The sequence below is a fragment of the Watersipora subatra genome, chromosome 6 (assembly GCF_963576615.1).
Source record: "Watersipora subatra chromosome 6, tzWatSuba1.1, whole genome shotgun sequence".
In the NCBI taxonomy this organism is placed as follows: domain Eukaryota; kingdom Metazoa; phylum Bryozoa; class Gymnolaemata; order Cheilostomatida; family Watersiporidae; genus Watersipora; species Watersipora subatra.
Window position 1 is genome coordinate 54646783 of NC_088713.1, and position 14415 is coordinate 54661197.

Sequence of the window (14415 nt, forward strand, 5' to 3'; positions counted from 1 at the left end):
GAAGCATTAAAAAAAAGAAATACAGATGGGTATATTAAACCCATTATTTTCTAAATTCAGCTTTCAAAATAATATGTCTTTTCTGAAAGGTAGATAAACTATTTAAAATTGCTTGTAGCTAGTTACAGGATGTTTAATAGGCTGAACATCAAGAAAAATGAGCTCAAAAACACGATTTTATCACAATCTAGCGTTTTTATCACACTTTTTTGAGCTTATTTTTAAATATGAAATGTTAAATAGCTCATCTACCTTTCAGAAAAGACTGAAATTATTCTGAAGGCTGAATTTAAATAACAATGTGTTTTAAGACATCCATCTCTATCATTCTAAATCAGACTAAACACCCCTAATTTCCGTTCCTAAAAAGCTATGCTACGTCAAATATTTATGGGCAGAGCTTGTTGTGTCAATTGTGTTGTTTTCGAGACCGATATTAAAATGCTGTAAAAAAGCCTTCATTACTTTAAAAGTTAGTGGGTCAATCTTAATTTTAAGTACAATAAAATCACAATCAGCGTGTCTGTTTCACCTAGAAAATATGATAAAAGTTGTACATGGTAGTTATGATTTGAGCTATGCGGCTAGCAAGAGTAGCCAAACTTGTTTACTAAGCTATGGTATTTTGCTTTACTACAATCTCCCATTGTTCATGGAAGTGTTCTCAGCCTACAGCAAAAGGTGACAACTCCTGATATAAAATAGGAATACAAACAATTTTATAGACAATATTTAACCTATAGAGACACTCCTCAAACTGCCATCAATTGTTCGTAGCCTCACTTCCAACTGTCTTACAAACACTTTGGATGTCATGAAAACTCTACTAGTGCTATAATAGAAGTAAGGCTGGAGGCATGAAAATAAATTTGCTTGGAAAATGTGAACAAAACTGTTGCCAGATGCCGTCACCTGATAAGATATTGATTGGTCGGAAAATGGAAAGCGTGTGAGCCAGAAGCTGATAATATCATTTTATTAGGAAAGATAGTTGATGTGAGGACATCAATGACTGTGATCTGGTGTTTTTGTAAAAGCTGATTCAAGGATGTTGATTTTTGTTAAGCTTTATATTGAAAGCATCTCAAAGTGTTCTTATATTTGCTTATTTAAAAGATTGAACACGAACTGAAGAGAAAAAACAGGAATAATATATCAGCACATTGTTATAATTATTATTGTTATTCCCTGTTTTATTATGATGGCACTTGTTTGACATGTTTTATCATGTTTATGTTGTACTTCAAAAAGTTGAAGTGCACAACACAAAAAAACTTAGGCTTGCTCATTATATGCTACAGAGCTCAAAGTATTCATGTTTTTAAACATAAATACCATTTATTCTTACCATTTATTCATCTAACATTACGCTGTGAGTCCTGCGGAGAGGACACAACTCTCGAGAAGAAAACTCATTTTTAGCTTAAACGGAGTCGTCATTTATGTTTCCAGATCAGCCTCATGTTAACCTGTCAGTATAATAACATGTATATGAATAGACCTGGTAAGTACATTAACAAAATGTAGCAAATCGATGGAACAGGAAATAACTTGTACACTGTCTGATTATTCATGCCAACTTCACTATACATTTTTTGTAATTATCAAGTCAATTTACAGAGGTTTGGAGTTGTCTATTCTACAACCTCTAATACGTAATACAGAGAGCTGGAGTAGAATACTGGAAGAGTATGGTGAATTATAGAGAAGTATATCTCACACCTGAAGATGGTCAGAGTGGTTAGTTTAATTGGCATGGCAATGAATAAATATTATTAGTTGTTGTATCCCTTCAGATATTTTCTGATTGTTTTCTGGGAAGAGCTAAAAGAAACGCATTGATTTCACAAAATGTGTTCTATGATAAAGATACCTTGATAGGAGAATGTAAAATATATGGATACATATCATTATATGTAGGAGTTTATGTAACAAAACACCTGACTGAATACCTATTAAATGTCAACAGTTGGGTAGAATATATTATATCATTATATAATGGATTCTGTGTGAGAAGCACTCAAATGTGTACCTATTAAGTGTAAGTCAACAATTACAATATATAGTACCACCTCTGTCCCTAGTAAGATATTATTATGGAATATACGCACACATGCGCATTGGAGTCATAAACTAGCATATAAATACACGCATTGTATTATACGATAATTTATCTATTATTATACAGATCTCAAAGTTTGTGTGGTAGTACTTCAATTTGTCCTGCTATAGTTATTGATATCCTGAAATTAAAAGCTTGCAATCTGCTGGATTTGATCTGGGAGCCTTCCATCACCAGGCAAATATCTTACCAATTATTCTACGCAAGATTGGTGAATTCATTTGGCGGGATATGTCGCTATGTGGATAAAAATAAGCTACCGCTCTCCGTTACGGCGCAGCGTCATTTTGTACTTGCTTTCATGAGTCTTATTAGTAAGAGCCGTAGATAACTGGCTTATCAAATTAGCCATTTGCAATGTGCCAGGCTAACGGCAAACAGCAAGCAACTACAATACTTGTCACTGCTCTTAGTAAGATGTTATTATGAAATATATGCACACTTATGTACATTGGAGTCATAAACAAGCACACAAAATATGCATTGTATTATACTACAGTACAGACTATTATTATAGATACATAAAACAAGAACTCACCATGTATATAGTATACAGATACTTAGAAAGGGTATGCCTAGCTTCTTCAGAAATAACCAGTTGACCTCCGATCTCCTTGACCATAGAGTAGCGTAAGGCATAGACTAAGTCCTCATAGAAAAGAGTAGATGTGCTAAAACATCAAAGAGTCCATATTTCACATAAAGAATGATATTTTAGCATCCCTAGTTAGAATCATTATACAGTTTATATGGTTTACACAGTCATCACCTGTACACTTTATACAGTCATCACCTGTACATTTTATACGGTTATAACCTGTACACTTTATACAGTCATCACCTGAATACTTTATACAGTCATCACCTGTACCCTGTGACCAGTCATCCCCTGTACACTTTATACAGTCATCTCCTGTACACTTTATACAGTCATCACCTGTACTCTTTATACAGTCATCCCCTGTACACTTTATACAGTTATCCCCTGCAGACTTTATACAGTCAGCACCTGTACCCTTTGACCAGTCATCCAATGTACACTTTATACAGTCATCACCTGTACACTTTATACAGTCATCACATGTACACTTTATATAGTCATCACCTGTACACTTTATACGGTTATCACCTGTACACTTTATACAGTCATCACCTGTACACTTTATACAGTCACCACTTGTACAATGTATACAACAGTCATCATCCATTCACTTTATACAGTCATCACCTCTACACTTTACACAGTCATCACATCTACACTTTATAGAGTCATCACCTGTACACTTTATAAAGTTATCAACCATACACATTATACCGTCATCACCTGTACACTTTATATACACTTTAAATACTAACCGAAATACAGTATGTATGAACATAACAACGATCGAACAAATTGGGACTCACTTCCTGTCAGTGACTAGCGTGTCCATGAACAGTGTGGTTATGTCTTCATCCCTTTCTGGTATTGGCGTGTACGGCCTGCAAGAATACATTTCTAATAAAACATACAGTTGAACATGAATAACTCAACCTTAAAGGGACTGAGTGAAAGTGTTTGGGCTATCAGAGCATACAGGTTATTCACACACTGTCATGAGTGCATGTATTTACCTTATGATACATGTAAATACACCGACAATATATAAGTATAGAATCACATTATTGGTGGTAAACTAAGAGGATTGCAACAATTGAGTTTAGGACCTGCAATAATAAATTCATGGCCAAACATATTTGCCTTTAAAGTAAAACTGATAGAATGTTCTAGAGCGACAGAATTGGCACCTAGAGTAAAGCAATATTTGTTTTACTGCGCTGCAAAGAAACCAACGACTAAAAATTATGACAAAATTAATAAGATTATGTGCACTGCATTATAAGGATATACAAGTAATTTCACTATTTAAATGGCACACCAGTAACTCTAGTACTGTAATAGAAAACTAGTAAGTCTGCTGCTATCACGGTACACTAATAACTGCACCACCATAATTGTATGCTTATAACTCTACTACTGTAACGGTACACTAATAAATCTACCACTATAATGTTACACTAGTAAATCTACTACTATTAAAGTACTAATAGATGTGTATTGAGTGTAGCTTCAATTAAAACTGGCAAAGCATATGGTGATGAGGAATTATCAGAGAAGAAAAGGGTAAAATACGCTGAGTCTTTCCCCCAAACTATGAAAAATCTCTGCTCAAACAACATGAAGACTTTACAAAAACCTTAACCTTTAGTGTGACTAGTTACTCTCCATGATAAATTTAGATAAGAGAAGATGCAAAAACTGATAAATAACACAATAAAATAGAAGACGTTGAAATTTGTTTTCATCAGAATCACCATCTGAACAATAATCAATACAAAGTTGATCATCTAGTCAGTCAGGAAATCAAAAAATATCTTTAGGAAATAAAGCAGTTGGTAAGGCACTCTGATGTTTTAACATACAAAGTACATCTTCAAACTACTTAATTTTAGATTAAGAGGTCTGGTCACACTAAACCTTTTAATACAAAATACTAAACCTCTGAAAACTAATTTATTCCTAGTTATTTGTATAATACACAAATAACTATAATTCAGTGATTTGACCATGATATATAGATGCTCAGCTGCATTTAATATAGTTAAATCTGAATTAAAAGGAGTCCATCTTTGTAAAACTTATTCGAGCGCCATAAACTAGTACAAAAGTTACCCCACTTATCTTGTTTTTGCTATTCTTCTGATCTTTTTTCAATTAAATCTAATTATGGTCTGCCCCAACAAGGATGATGAGGTGATTACTTTCCTGGACTTTGTTATCGATACCAACACTTTTCGAAAAATAGGTGGCAAGCCTTAAAGGTTGACTTGCAACAAAATTCACATTACAGTTTTTTGGTATAAAAAGATTCACCATGTCTTACTCTGTTGTGTTGTAGGTGCCAAATATGTGGAAATGTGATTACAAACTCTTAAAAACTCTAAAACAAAATTTCGCCGTAGTTTGGAATCTCTTTATTTTTCTGACGTAGTCATGACAGTTTGGTTATTGTCATAGATATAGTAAACCCTAGATTGGCGAATAGCTATCCTTACAATGGAGCAAAAGTGAGGCCTATAATTGGCTGTTGTTTTCACGACGTTACATCGCAGTGATGTGCATCACAGCATCAGAGCCTTCTATTGATCAATGAGTTTAGCAGTGAAAGCATGCTTGTCACACTAGTTTTTAAGTCATAAACGTAACAGTAAGACCATATTCTTAGTTAAATGTCACCAGAGGTGACTACAACACCCCAGATATATCATGAATTGTCCATAACAAGACAGAACTTCATCTCAAAACAAGAAGTTCTCAACAATATCATAAGCTATCTATGCTAATTAAAGACACCAAGCTGAAAGCTGCTAGTGGAAAATAATAGGAAAACCTTCATCGGTTTTGAGTCAGCAGCCAAATCTGTACATAGCATTGCTCAATATCTTTTCAGCGACTACCCTTATATCAACTACTTCATAACCTTTAAGATCAACCAAGATCACATTGAGACTCTGTTTTCCACTATACGATCTATCATGGAAAAGGTAGGGTGGCTATAACAATAACCTGGATGTGCAGTGCTTTAGATCTGCACTTCAAGCACTGCTCATAAAGGCAGATATCACACCAAGTCCTAATGCTAACTGTATTAATCTGGATGTGAGCAGTGTAGAAATAATAACTGTAGCCATTTTTGTGGTCTCTATGATGACCGGATTATTGTGTGTTATTATGTCATACTCTGTCTTTGTGTGGTCTCCATAATGACCTTGTTATTGTGTGTTATTATGTCATACTCTGCCTTTGTGTGGTCTTCATGATGACCCTGTTATTGTGTGTTATTACATCATACTTTGCCTTTGTATGCTTCTGTGTGGAATAAAATCAGTCAGCCAGTAAACATCCAAGTGAGCAGAGGGAATTTCTTCACGCACTTTCAACAGGTTATGGGCCCAGTTCACAATGGCTTCTGAGGATAGATACACAATTGACAAACTCACAACACAGAACTACTCCACATGGAAATTCCAAACGAAACACCTCTTGCTAGCCAAAGGATTATATTCTATAGTCGATGGTAGTGAAGAAGAGCCTACAACAGGGGATGATGCTAAAAAGGACTACCAAAGGAGAAAACAGAAAGCATTTTCTCACCTAGCACTTGGTATGAGCAGTGTATCTTGGTGTGAGCAGCAGTATTAGCTAGTGTATCTAATATCTGACTGTGAAGAACCCAATGAAGCTTGGAAAAGGCTGAAAGAACACTTTGAAAGAGACACAGTAGCAAATAAACTCTTTCTAAAGAAACAATACTTTAGATCCGTCATGAGAGAGGGAGAATTGATATCTAATCATATAAAGCATATGAAGGAACTTACGGATAAGTTAGCTGCTATAAAAGCTCCTATTTCTGAGGAGGATCAAGTCGTAACCCTTCTTGGAAGTTTGCCGGACAGTTTTGAGAATGTCGTAACTGCACTAGAAGCAAGGGTTGATGACTTGACTCTAAACTTTGTTCACCAGACATTGATAAATGCTGAACAAAAGAGATCAGCATCATCGACAACTACTGACACCGCCTTAATGTCGACACCGCAACATCGAACACTACCAAGAGCAAGAGCATGCTATAACTGTGGCTCAATGACTCACCTGCAACGTAAATGCCCGAAAAATCGTTATAAAACCGCCGACAGATCAAAACACAATGCAAAGCATGTTTCGACAGAACAGTCGTCTGATGACAGTAGCAATGGTGAAGCCTACACAGTCTCCGAGACTGTTGATCAACAGAATAATGCATACATGGCATGGATTATTGACTCCGGTGCATCGAAACACATGACTGCAAGTAGACAATTATTTTGTGAATATGAGGAACTAACAAGCCCTGAGAAGGTAAGCGTTGGAGATGGTAGAATCATTGATGCTGTAGGTGTTGGTAATGTCAAGATTGCCCTGACACATCGTAAGGTTAAAAAACACGTTACCCTGTATGACATACTCTATGTTCCTGATTTAGCTGTAAACTTGTTCTCTGTACGTGCTGCAACCAGTCATAACAAGACTGTGGAATTTGGTAGTAAAATGTGCTGGATTAAGGATAGCAAGGGACGTGTTAGAGCTAAGGGTGCTCTTGTTGGTAGAATGTTTCACCTTGACTGTCAACCGATCATAAACACGGCTGCTGTAACCGGTGACATTTGGCATCAAAGATTAGCTCATGTCAACAACACAACTCTCACTACAATTAGTCGTGATAAAGACAATTGCATTCCAAATATAGATAAATCTGAGTTGACTTTCTGTGAGGGTTGTGTCGAAGGTAAGATGGCACGTCAGCCATTTCTCCCTGTGGGAGAAATTCGATCAAAACGCCCGCTCGAACTAGTTCACACTGACGTATGTACAATGGACAGTGAATCAATAGGTGGCAGTAAATACTTCGTCACATTTATCGATGACTATTCTCGCTGTTGTGCCGTGTTCTTCATGAAACGCAAATCAGAGGTACCTGAAAAATTCAAGCAGTTCTTAGCTCGTACTGCAGGATGTGGTGAAAAGGTAGGCACACTACGATCTGATAGAGGTGGAGAATACATGTCTAAGTCATTCAAAGACTTTCTAACTGATCAAGGTATCAAAATTGAGTTCACTGCACCAGATTGCCCACAACAAAACGGGGTTGCAGAGAGAATGAATCGAACACTGTGTGAAGCTGCTCGAACGATGATGTCACACGCTAACCTACCTAAGAGTTTTTGGGCCGAGGCCGTAAACACAGCAGCCTATACTCGTAATCGTCTCCCTACGTCGTCGCATGACACTACGCCGTATGAACATTGGTATGGCAAGAAACCTGATCTGTCTCGCCTGCGTGTGTTTGGTTGTATTGCATATGCCTATGTACAACAAAGAAAGAAGCTTGATAAAAGGTGTGAGAGTTAGATTTGTTGGATATAGTATGCAATCCAAGGCATATAGAGTATATTATGTAACAACTAACAAAGTGAAAGAACGCCGTGACGTAATATTCAATGAAAAGGACTTTGGTGCAGGTAATGCTGTTAGTGACACGGTTACATGTGATACCATGACAACATCATCTGTTCGTAATGAATAGACCAGCGAAGAACCTGAGCCAGAAACAAAACCACGTCGCTCGTCTAATCGTCCACATGTACCACCAGTTCGCTACGGAATTGATGAGTATGCTCAGCATGTAGCCTATCATGTGAGCGATGTGCCAGAACCGCTTACGTTTGGTGAGGCAGCGCAGTCAGCTCACTCTAGCCAATGGTTGAATGCTGCCAACGAAGAGTATCAATCACTAATAGACAATAAAACGTGGGATCTGGTACAGCTACCCCCTGGTAGAAAAGCAATTGACTCAAAGTGGGTATTCAAAACAAAGTATAGGGACACTGGAGAAGTAGAAAGATACAAAGCTCGCCTAGTTGCAAAGGGTTTCTCACAGAAAAGTGGAATTGATTACAATGAAACATTTTCACCAGTAGTAAAATACTCGTCAATTCGCACTCTACTCGCTTATGGACTGAAACGAAACATGACTATTCACCAAATGGACGTTGTATCAGCATTATTAAACGGTGAATTAGAAGAGGAGATATATATGAAGCAACCAGAGGGATATGTTAAATCAGGTGCAGCAAACAAAGTATGCCGACTCCGTAAAGCGTTGTATGGATTAAAGCAATCACCACGCTGCTGGAACGCCACGCTTGACAAGTTTCTTAAGGGATTGGGCTACGTTCGATCAAACGCCGATCAGTGTGTCTATATTAAAACTGACAATGAAAACCAGTCCATCATCGCTGTATATGTCGATGACCTGATAATCATGACCGACAATGCCACTGATATGAGTTCTACTAAAAGAGCTTTGGAAGCCAGGTTCAAAATGAAGGACTTAGGTGTACTTCACTATTGCTTAGGCATTACAGTGCAAAGAAAGGAAAATGTCCTAGAACTTCATCAAAAGTTCTATTTACAGCAAGTACTGGCTCGTTTCAACATGGAAAGTGCTAATCCAGTGTCAACACCCGCCAACATGTCCGTGAAGCTCCAAAAGGATGATGGTGTGAGTAAACCTGTTGATGCAACTATGTACCAGGCTATGGTTGGAAGCCTGCTCTATGCGTCAGGTGGTACACGACCCGACATAGCTCAAGCAGTGGGAGAAGTGTCAAAATACAATAACTCTCCAAATGAAAGCCACCTAACTGCCGTAAAACGTATCATGCGATATCTGAAAGGGACTATAGACCTCAAACTGACATACTCCACAGATAGTAAACCTGTAGTAGCATATGCTGATGCTAACTGGGCTGGAGATTTGGATAACCGTCGATCGACAACTGGCAATGCTTTCGTACTCGCTAATGGTGCTATCAGTTGGCTGTCAAAGAGACAATCTGTCGTGGCAACATCTACAGCAGAGGCTGAATACATCTCAATGTATCACTGTGCACAAGAAGCTATAGTTGTAAAACGTCTGCTAAATGAGATTAGTCAAACAAAACCACACATAGCACCTGTAACCGTTTACACAGATAGTCAAGCTGCCATATCAATTGCTCATAGCACTAGCAATAAATCTAGAGCAAAACACATTGACATTAAATACCATTTCGTGAGAGATGCCGTGATAAACAACGACATAAAACTTGAATACTGCCCGTCTGGCAGTATGACTGCTGACATTCTAACCAAATCGATACCACGAAACCAGTTTGAGAAGCTACGTACCAAACTGGGTCTTATGTATTGACAATAGACTCTGTTATCTGTATATCTACATATTGTACTACATGGCATATACATATTCTCATTTGTTTAGCTAGCTTGTGTTGTGTTTGTTTTTTGTTTTTGTGTGTTAATCATGATATTGTTAATTCTGACGAAAGAACTTATGTTCTTCATTATTGTGTTGTCTGTATGGTTCAACCCTTACACCATATTATAGCAAAAAGGGCTGACAGTAATGTGGGAGTGTAGAAATAATAACTGTAGCCATTTTTGTGGTCTCTATGATGACCGGATTATTGTGTGTTATTATGTCATACTCTGTCTTTGTGTGGTCTCCATAATGACCTTGTTATTGTGTGTTATTATGTCATACTCTGCCTTTGTGTGGTCTTCATGATGACCCTGTTATTGTGTGTTATTACATCATACTTTGCCTTTGTATGCTTCTGTGTGGAATAAAATCAGTCAGCCAGTAAACATCCAAGTGAGCAGAGGGAATTTCTTCACGCACTTTCAACAAGCAGGGCTGAAAAACCTGGCCAACTCATGCTACATTCTCTGGCTAGAAAGGAGAAGGAAGAGACAAAAGCTGATAAAGGTGAAGATGAGGAGTTCGGTGATCAGGAAACTTTTCTAACTTTAATGTAATGACTGTAGCAAGTTCTTGCCCGATGTAGAAATAGTGGGAAGTAGAAGTAGTGATGAAATAACTCTAATCTCAGTTAAAAACAGAGGAGGATTTGTGACACCATCGATACGTCAGGCCGAATATGTATTGCTGCAGAAAAGTGCTTACGTTCATACATGGAGAGCTATGGTATCACACAGAGAGCTTTTAAACAAGTAACATCACAGACAATAACATATATGTCTTATTACATAGCCTCAAACCGGGTTTTACATGCACAGTGCAGGCCAACAGTCTACTCAAAACTATAGTAAATCGTTATACATGTAATAAAATCATAATACACTATGCCGCTTCAAAGCAGGATTTTAGTTCAACCAACCTTAGACAAAAGCTACCTCATCCAGTTATTTTCAGTCATGTCTAATGGGTTTTTAATACTGTGTTCCAACTTAACTGCTTCTAAATCTCATTTGATTCATTAGTTTGTTATTAGTTTAATTTCTATTTGGTCACTCTTTGTATTATCAATGATATAGAAGCTGTGCATATAGTTATTACACATGATAATCTCTAACGGCACACAAACTCCAGAGTACAAGGCATAATAAAATATACTGGCATTAAATAATAATAGAATAATTGTGCACATAGTTATTACACATGACAATCTCTCATGGCACACAGAACTCCAGAGTACCAGCCATAATAAAATATACTGACATTAAATAATAATAGAATAATTGTGCACATAGTTATTACACATGAAAATCTCTCATGGCATACGGGACTATATGACTGGGCGCTCATGGCACCCAGTCATTGCTATTGGTATTATCCATTACCATGTGTGTAAGATTCTTGCCTTTTTCATCCAAAGTCAGTTTTATATATTTTCAACAAAATATGCAGTCTTAGATGCGCAAGCTATAGGAAAATTGTGCAGTTTTTAGTGCTAAGTCAATAGGAATTCATAGATCAGCTGATTCACTTTGCACATCACCACGACGTTGCGTCAAGCTAATTATAGGCCTCACTTGTTTTGATTATTCGCATGTCTAGGGTTTACTATATCTATGGTTTGGGCTATCGGAGCAATCAAGTTATCCACACACTGTCATGACTGCGTGTATTTACATGATGATACATGTATATACACTAACAACCTATAAGTACAAAAGCAATATATTTGTGGTAATGTAAGAGGATTGCAACAATCGAGTTTAGTACCTGCAAGAATAAATTTATGGTCTAACATATTTGCCTTTAAAATAAAACTAATAGAATGTTCTAGAGTGACAGAATTAACACTTGAAGTAAAGCAAGATTTGTTTTACTGCACTGCGAGAAAAACCACCTACTAAAAGTTATGAAAGGATTGAAAAGATTATGTGCACTGCATTGTAAAGATATACAATAAATTTCACATTTAAAATGGCACACTAGTAACTCTAATACTGTAATGCAAAACTAGTAAGTCTACTGCTATCACGGTACACTAGTAACTGCACACCATAATTGTATGCTAAGAGCTCTTCTACCATAAATGTGCACTAATAACTCTACTGATATAATGGTACACTAATAACTCTACTACTATAATGGTACACTAGTAACTCTACTACTATAATGGTACACTAATAACTAGAGCTGCACAATGATCGCACTAATTAAACGATTAATGGCGACTAATACAAATAAACGATTAACTGAGTTGAGCCAATTAATCTTCAATTAAAATGCATGTCATGATTTTGATGTGGTTCCTTTCCTTTGTACTGTTTAGTAATACTAACATAGCAGGTTACTACCATTTAATTTACTAACAAATAAATATTATGACAAGTAATACTTTCTTACCAATAAATTAAACCACAATTATTTTGCACTCAACTACGAAAACAAAGTGACTCGCTAACATTAAACTTGTTTATACAACACAATGCACAAGCGCCGTGCTGATCTAGCTGTAAGCGGCCATGTTGTTAGTTGTTTGAACATGTTTCTAGGTAATAGCAGTAAAAGTGATTTCAGAATTATTTAATATCTTACAGTTTATTTTTGTTTATTTTTAAAAGCTTTTTAAAGTAAATTATACGTGTATTTTCATTTTTCGAAAAAATCGCAACCATATTTCAGCTTCAGAATATTAGTAATATAAGATTGACACTTTATTGGAACATGAAAGCAGAAAAATGTCTTCCACCCTAGGTAGCGCATTTCTGTAAGTTGTTGGAACCGTAAACAAGAAAGCGAAAAGCAGTATATGCCAGAAAGAATTTGCTTACCACCACAGCACATCATCATTAAGATATATTTTAAATAATTCTCATCCTACCGCGCATAAATCATCACCAGCTGTCGCAGACAATAACTAATAGGCTACTAGTGATTACCGGCACTGCTGTCCCCTATGAGCATACCTGCCAACTCTCACGCATTTGGCGTGAGGCTCACGCAATCACCCCAAAGAGAAAATAGAAATTCGTGCGACTTTTGCCCAATTTCCACAATTTCATGTATACTATCATTGATACATCAATTGCCCCAAAACCAAATCTCACGCATTGCCCCACTCTTGGGTTGGCAGGTCTGCCTGTGAGCAGCCATTCTCTAAAGCTGGCAATGTTGTATGTAGGAAGAGTGCATCTCTTTATCCAGATAATGTAAATAAACTGTGCTGCCTCAACTCTTGGCTGCTTAATTATAGAGTTTCATTGACAGTTTTCATACTCATAATAATTATTACATTGTAACTTATGTACATTGTACATAACATGTACTACTGCTAATATTGTTTAAAATATAATAAATCTATATGTAGCTGTATTATTTGTTTTTGAATATGCAGGTTTTTACTAGATTAATACTAAGATTAATCGAAAATTAACTGGTTCAGGCAAGTTATTAATCGCGATCAATTTTTATAATCGTTGTGCAGCTCTACTAATAACTATACTACTATAATGGTACACTAGTAACTCTACTACTATTACAGTACTTATAGACGAGTAAAATGTAGCTTCAATTAAAACTGGCAAATCATATGGTGTTGAGGAATTATGGGGGTACAAGGAAAGTAGAATATGCTGAACCTTTCTCCCAAACTATGAAATATCTCGGCTCATACAACATGAAGATGTTACAAAAACCTTCACCTTTAGTGTGACTAGAATTAGTGTAAAAGAGAAAACGTTGAAATTTTTTTCATCAGAACCACCATCTGAACGATACTCAATACAAAGTTGATCATCTAGTCAGTCAGGAAATCAAAAATATCTTCAGGAAATAAAGCAGTTCGTAAGGCACTCTGATGTTTCAACTCACAAAGTACATCTTCAAACTACTTAATTTTGTATTAAGAGGTCTGGTCACACTAAACCTCTTAATACAAAATACTAAACCTCTGAAAGCCAATTCATTCCTAGTTATTTGTATAATACACAAATAACTATAATTCAGTGATTTGACCATGATATATAGATGTTCCGCTGTATTGAATCTCATTAAATCTGAATTAGAATGAGTCCACCTTTGTAAAACTGGAGAAAGATGAGTCAAAGGCAAAAAGTACCAAAGATGAAGTCTCCTGAGGCAAACTCCACAACATACACCAAAGTCTAATATTATGTGCTTTATTTTTCACTATGAACTGATCAATCTAAACATTTTCTTGTGGTAAAATACTTGCCAATCCAAAATTACCAGGACGAATAGTCTGGTAGGAAGGAATAGAGAATGGTAGAACTGGATAATCCCAAAAAGGTTTTTGCACTGCGCAACCAACAAGAATTTATGAAAATAGGTTGGAGCTCTGAGGCTACTACAAAGTTACACTGCGTGTAACTACACAAG

The 14415-nt window shown here is 36.5% G+C and overlaps 1 protein-coding gene and 1 long non-coding RNA gene across 2 annotated transcripts in view; one reads left to right on the forward strand and one right to left on the reverse strand.

Moving 5' to 3' along the window:
* LOC137398936 (uncharacterized) overlaps positions 1 to 1459 on the reverse strand; it is a 90416-nt gene extending 88957 nt beyond the window's left edge. Inside the window, exon 1 of the long non-coding RNA XR_010979069.1 lies at positions 1349 to 1459. This is a non-coding gene — a long non-coding RNA (uncharacterized lncRNA). The remainder of the gene's footprint in view (positions 1 to 1348) is intronic.
* The window catches only part of LOC137398368 (integrin-linked protein kinase-like), a 229753-nt gene that overhangs the window by 100253 nt on the left and 115085 nt on the right, over positions 1 to 14415 (forward strand). The window lies entirely within an intron of this gene.